Source organism: Anomaloglossus baeobatrachus, chromosome 5 (assembly GCF_048569485.1).
Source record: "Anomaloglossus baeobatrachus isolate aAnoBae1 chromosome 5, aAnoBae1.hap1, whole genome shotgun sequence".
Lineage (NCBI taxonomy): Eukaryota > Metazoa > Chordata > Amphibia > Anura > Aromobatidae > Anomaloglossus > Anomaloglossus baeobatrachus.
In genome coordinates, this window is record NC_134357.1 from 592,583,745 (window position 1) to 592,590,040 (window position 6,296).

A 6,296-nucleotide genomic window follows, 5' to 3' on the forward strand; every position below is an offset into this window, starting at 1 on the left:
GAAAAATGTCTGCTATATATATGTATATATCTACAGTACTGTACAAAAGTATTAGGCAGGTGTGGAGAAAATGCTGCAACGTAAGAATGCTTTCAAGAATAGAAGTGTTGTTGGTTTATTTGTATCCAGGAACAAAATGCAAAGCGAATAAACAAAAGAGAAATCTAAAGCTAATCAGTATTTCGCGTAGCTGCCATTTGTCTTCAAAGTAGCTTCATAGTGTCACTTCTTGTAGGTACATTGTACTTGCAGTAGGTTGTTCCAAACATCTTGGAGATCTGACCCCAGATCTTCTGTGTATGAGGCTTGTGCGGATCCAGGGGGGTAATGATGGTGGTCAAACAATCATAACTGGGCCCTGCGCCGCTCTTCATGCTGCTAGCCACTCAGAGGCCAGTAGCTGGCGGCCACGTGCCGTGACTGTGGCCACATGACAATGATGGCATGCACAATGACGCGCACTCCGATGTCAGCTGGTGGCTGTAGAAAAGGAAAACACTGCATGTTGGAGGGAAATTATTAAAAAAAATGTTTTTTCTTGTTTTTTTTATGCAGAGGCAGAACACGGACTATATATACCAAGAACAGGCCCAGGATAAAGACCTATATACTAGAATAGGGACATATATATCAGACTGGGGAACATATATACCAGGATGGTTGATGGGGGAGATATATACCAGGATGTGCCCAGAATGGGAACATGTACCAGGATGGGGGACATATTTACCACCCTGGGGATGGGGTGGGGGACATAGATACCAGGATGTGGACATATATACCAGAATGTGCCCAGAATGGGAGCATATACCAGGATGGGTGACATATTTACCAGGAGTTGCCCAAGAGGGGAAGCATATACCTGGTTGGGGACATATATACGACATATATACGAGGATTGGAACATATATACCAGGATGGGGATATATATATATATATATATATATATATGTATATATATATATATATATATATATAATCAGGATGCACCCATAATGGGGACATATACCAGGATAGAGGACATATTTACCAGGATGGGCCCAAGATGGGAAGCATAATCCAGGTTGGGGACATATATACCAGGATGGGGGATATATATAACAGACTGGGGGACATATATACCAGGATTGGGACATATATACCAGGATGGGGACATATATATTAAGATGCATCCAGAATGGGGACATATACCATGATGGGGGGCATATTTTCCAGGATGGGACCAAGATGGGAAGCATAAACCAGGATGAGGACATATATACCAGAATGGGGACATATACCAGGATAGGCCCAAGATGGTCTCTTCTACACGTTCCCAATGTTGGTGTATACTGGTCGACTCTCTTGGGGATGTATACAGCTTTTTCTTCACCCACAAGTGTTGGGTTGGGTTGAGGTCTGGGGACTATGAGCACAATCCAGCTCTTCTGTTTCATTGTCATTGCACCATTTCTTCTCCAATCTCGCCGTATGCTTCGGGTCGTTGTCCTGCTGGACACTATGTCGTCTTTTTCATACCCATAGTACTCGAGTGTATAAAGTAACTCGTCTTGTAGTATCCTCACATAAAGCTCAGCATTGAGATCACCATCAATTCTGGTCAAGTATCCACCGCCTTTGGCTGCAAACACCCCCGTATCATCAGGCTTCCTCCACATGACAGTTCCTTCCATTTCTGGATCCGTTCGTCCCTTTTCCCGTGTTTTTTTCCAGACCCATTTCCTCCCATCAGAGCCATCTATTGACTTTCATCTGATCGCTCCTAATCCCCCGTTTCCAATGTTCCACTTTTCGTTCTTCTTTGTAATCTCGAGCTGATGCTTCTTAGGAGGATATTGGAGTTGAGGCTTCTTCCCCTTTTTCCGGGCCTCCATGCCAGACTTGTGTAACGCGCGTCGCTCGGTGCTTCATGGACGTCTGTGATGTCCCTGTTATGGAGCAGATGAGCCGCCTCCACTGCCGGGTGTCACCAGAACTGATAGACCTTGTGATGAGCGACGTTGTCTGGACGTCACCTCTTGGCGTGTGAATGGATGGACGTCATTTCTTATTCTTCCACCTGTCATGGCCTCACATGATGCAGTTTGGCAATTTTCATGTACAGATATCCGATTCATTACAGTCCATTGTAACCAGTATTGGTCTATATTGGGGGTGTGAGTGTGTCCCGTTCTCCAGAATACTGATTTCTCCTGGTACTAGAGTCTTTGACTTCTACCCTGTGGGAAACCTTTACAGCAAGTGTTCATTTTCCCTGCAGCACCTCCAGTGGAGATATTGGGTATTACTGGATATATGCGTACATGAAGAACATTTTCTAAACTGTGCGACCCATTTTTGATATGGGATTCTCCTTTAAGACGCGGAATGTTTTGTTCTATGGGAGATCTTACTAATAAAAGACATTCTCCTGATGCGTCACCGGCGCTGACGGGAAGATAATTCCGAATTCTAGAATTAATAATTCAGCCTGACATTTTTTTGTTTTATCCCAGGGTGAAGGTTATAAATATATATGAGAATAAAATATCCTGATTGTCCAGACATTTCTGGAAACGGTAAAAGTACTGAACATTCCGCACATAAAGACTCTGCGGCCTTCCTCCTCCTCCTCCTCTTCCTCGGCTTTTTGCGCGGTAGCTATTTCTGGGCTGAGTGGGTGTCTTTAGTAGTGAAGTGCCTCAATGTATTCAACAAAAATATTGTGTGTAATCCTGGACCGAGTTATTAATAATCCAACGCTTGATTCTTCAAAGATCAAACACAATTACTCAGTGGAACAAAGCCATTTGGTGATCGAGTCTGACTTGTCTCCTAGTTGGATATCTGGATAAGAGAAAGCCAAAAAAATACCTCTCTTCTATGGCCAATTGTTCCTCTTGTGCAAAAATAATGCATTGCATTTCTGACTTTACGATTTCTATGTTATAGCACAATGTAATCACCCTTACCGTAAAGAACCCATTGTCATGGTGCTTCTGTGGACTTGTCCCTTCCCACCTCTGCTGTCTTGTCTTTTCTGGCTCTGCTGTCTTGTCCCTTCCCACCTCTGCTGTCTTGTCTTTTCTGGCTCTGCTGACTTGTCCTTTCCCAGCTCCGCTGGCTTCTCCCTTCCCGACTCTGCTGACTTAGCCCTTCCCGACTCTGCTGACTTGTCCTTTTCCGTCTCTTCTGACTTTTCCCTTTCTGGCTCTGCTGACTTGTCCCTTCCCGACTCTGCTGACTTCTCCCTTTCTGGATCTGCTGACTTCTCACTTCCAGGCACTTCTGACTTCTCCCTCCTGGCTCTGATGAGTTCTCTCCTCCTGGCTCTGCTAACTTGTCCCTTTCTGGCTCTTCTGATTTGTCCTTTCTCGCCTCTGCTGGCTTCTCCCGTTCCAGCTCTGCTGACTTGTCCCTTCCCGACTCTGCTGACATTTCCCTCCCAGCTTGCTGACTTCTCTCTTCCCAGCTCTTCTGGCTTCTCCCTTCCCAGCTCTTCTAACTTCTCCCTCCTGGCTTCTCTCTCGTTTCTGCTGACTTGTCCCTTCCCGGCTCTGCTGACTTCTCTCTTCCTGGCTCTGCTGACTTTTCTCTTTCTGGATATGCTGACGTCTCTCTTTCTGGCTATGCTGACTTCTCTCTTCCTGGCTCTGATGACTTCTCTCTTCCTGGCTCTGCTGACTTCTCTCTTCCTGGCTCTGATGACTTCTCTCTTCCTGGCTCTGATGACTTCTCTCTTTCTGGATATGCTGACGTCTCTCTTTCTGGCTATGCTGACTTCTCTCTTCCTGGCTCTGATGACTTCTCTCTTCCTGGCTCTGCTGACTTCTCTCTTCCTGGCTCTGCTGACTTCTCTCTTCCTGGCTCTGCTGACTTCTATCTTTCTGGCTCTGATGACTTCTCTCTTCCTGGCTCTGCTGACTTCTCTCTTTCTGGCTATGCTGACGTCTCTCTTTCTGGCTCTGCTGACTTCTCTCTTCCTGGCTCTGCTGACTTCTCTCTTCCTGGCTCTGATGACTTCTCTCTTCCTGGCTCTGATGACTTCTCTCTTCCTGGCTCTGATGACTTCTCTCTTTCTGGCTCTGATGACTTCTCTCTTCCTGGCTCTGCTGACTTCTCTCTTCCTGGCTCTGCTGACTTCTCTCTTCCTGGCTCTGCTGACTTCTCTCTTTCTGGCTATGCTGACTTCTCTCTTTCCGGCTATGCTGACTTCTCTCTTTCCGGCTCTGCTGACTTCTCTCTTCCTGGCTCTGCTGACTTTTCTCTTTCTGGATATGCTGACTTCTCTCTTCCTGGCTCTGCTGACTTCTCTCTTCCTGGCTCTGATGACTTCTCTCTTCCTGGCTCTGATGACTTCTCTCTTTCTGGCTCTGATGACTTCTCTCTTCCTGGCTCTGATGACTTCTCTCTTCCTGGCTCTGATGACTTCTCTCTTTCCGGCTCTGCTGACTTCTCTCTTTCTGGCTCTGCTGACTTCTCTCTTTCTGGCTCTGATGACCTCTCTTTCTGGCTCTGCTGACTTCTCTCTTTCTGGCTCTGATGACCTCTCTTTCTGGCTCTGCTGACTTCTCTCTTTCTGGCTCTGATGACCTCTCTTTCTGGCTCTGATGACTTCTCTCTTTCTGGCTCTGATGACTTCTCTCTTTCTGGCTCTGCTGACTTCTCTCTTTCTGGCTCTGATGACCTCTCTTTCTGGCTCTGCTGACTTCTCTCTTTCTGGCTCTGATGACTTCTCTCTTCCTGGCTCTGCTGACTTCTCTCTTCCTGGCTCTGCTGACTTCTCTCTTTCTGGCTCTGCTGACTTCTCTCTTCCTGGCTCTGCTGACTTCTCTCTTTCCGGCTCTGCTGACTTATTGGTCTGTATCATCTACTGATACAGAGATAGGGAAGACTTGTTAGTTACGCAGAATAGTAAGGACCCGCTCCTCAGAGTCCAGTCCTCTAATTCCTTTCGATGCTAACTGCTGTTACTGCAAAGAACCCCTTCACATAGGCATTTAATAGCTAAACTATCCTAAGTGTTACAAATGCCTTTGCCTTCTGCTTCCACCACCTAACCACCTTTAATGTGATGGATGCCCTATCATAACAAATGGGAAATACTCATTGGCTGATTTCAGACGCCATATTTCACAGTCCTTATGACTGTACTGACCTGAACTGACAGCCTGATAGAAAAATGTAAGGTTGTATCATTACAGTCTGTATATGGACCATGAAATTTAGCTGTCTGCTCCAGATTAAAGTGGAAAGATTATTTTGCTATACCACTTTTACTGTAAAGAAGCCCTACAAATGATCTTTTTTTGAGAAAAGGCAACTTAATAACAATGAAGAAATGAAGCACCTTTACAGGAGAGAACCCACAGCACGACCCCGCTTACGGTGAAAACGCTGTTCCACTTTGTTGAACTAATGGCCCCGATATAGTTATATAATCCACTGGATCCTCTCTGATAAGTGTTCCTGATAAGTATCAGATTCTGCACATCCCCGGTAATGAGATTATCACATCTCCTTAGATGACATGGTGAACAGGTTACTATGAAGCAAGTGGTCATCCCCCGCCAGCGATTCACAGATGTCAGGTTTACTGGACAGGATATAATGCCGATACATGATCACTTTAAGATCACCATAAAGGATTCAATCTACACAAAGGAGGAAATTCGCACTCATTGCACAAGTGGCATGACTTTAGAAGCCAATTCTGTCAGGGACTTTCAGAAAGGTTGATGAATGCCCTGAGACCTTGGAGGCTGCCATGTTCTTGGCTATATGTGTGGATAGACGCCTCTGAGATGGAATGGTTAGACCACTTTCCCCGGAGACCTTCACTTGGGACAGCAAAATGGAGCATCTGGGACTCAGATGACCCTTGGTGGTGTGGGGATTGACAATCGGAATGTCTGTTTGTCTTCCACATGTAATTCTCGGTTTGGCCTGACAGTAGACGTGGTGCTAGAGAGAAGCACTGAGAAAGTGTCCATGTTTGTGATCAGTGGAGCAGGAGTCAGCACGGTGGATACTCTGTAAGAACTCATGGGTTTACCTGCAGTGCGTTGGCTAAGCCCATCTTTGTCTATACCATTGACTCAGCTCCGTTTCCTCAGGGATGCCTGATGTAGCGCTCCTGAAGCCATTAGGGAGCTACAAGGTACCGCATCTGTAGCGCCCCTGAGGCTTCCATCGCCACAGACACATTGCACCTCAGCCATAGGTGTGATGTCCCATCCTGGGTAAGGACAGGAGTAAACGCCGGTTCACAGGCAAATTCACACTACACCTATTGTTAGGCATATTTTGGGACCGGG